Here is a 499-nt window from a genome sequence, read left to right on the forward strand (position 1 = left end):
TGTGTGTGTGTGTGTGTGTGTGTGTGTGTGTGTGTGTGTGTGTGTGTGTAAAGATAAATTAAATATGGAGATATTCTATTGACATTCAATAATTTATTTGTAGGACGGCTGGATTGTAAAAGTTGATTGAACCGATTGACCCTGAAGTGACATATCTAATTGAACTGTCACTATGCATATCAAAAAATATATATATAAGTCGAAATAATTTGTTAGACTTTTACGGTTTTTATAACTTTGTTTTATATAATATCATGTTATGCTATATATTATACATATAGTATTTAATGTAATAATGTAGCAGAAATAAATTATTGAATATCAATAGAATATCTCTATATTTCATTTATCTTTATTATTGAATTATACTAATATTTATATTGTATCCAACTGAAGTACCAGTGAATTGGATGTTTAACACACCCCTTTGAAGGAATTCTTTTCCTCGGTGTGTTATTTCATATATATATATATATATATATATATATATATATATATA

The sequence above is a fragment of the Octopus bimaculoides genome, chromosome 6, assembly GCF_001194135.2.
Source record: "Octopus bimaculoides isolate UCB-OBI-ISO-001 chromosome 6, ASM119413v2, whole genome shotgun sequence".
Classification (NCBI taxonomy): domain Eukaryota; kingdom Metazoa; phylum Mollusca; class Cephalopoda; order Octopoda; family Octopodidae; genus Octopus; species Octopus bimaculoides.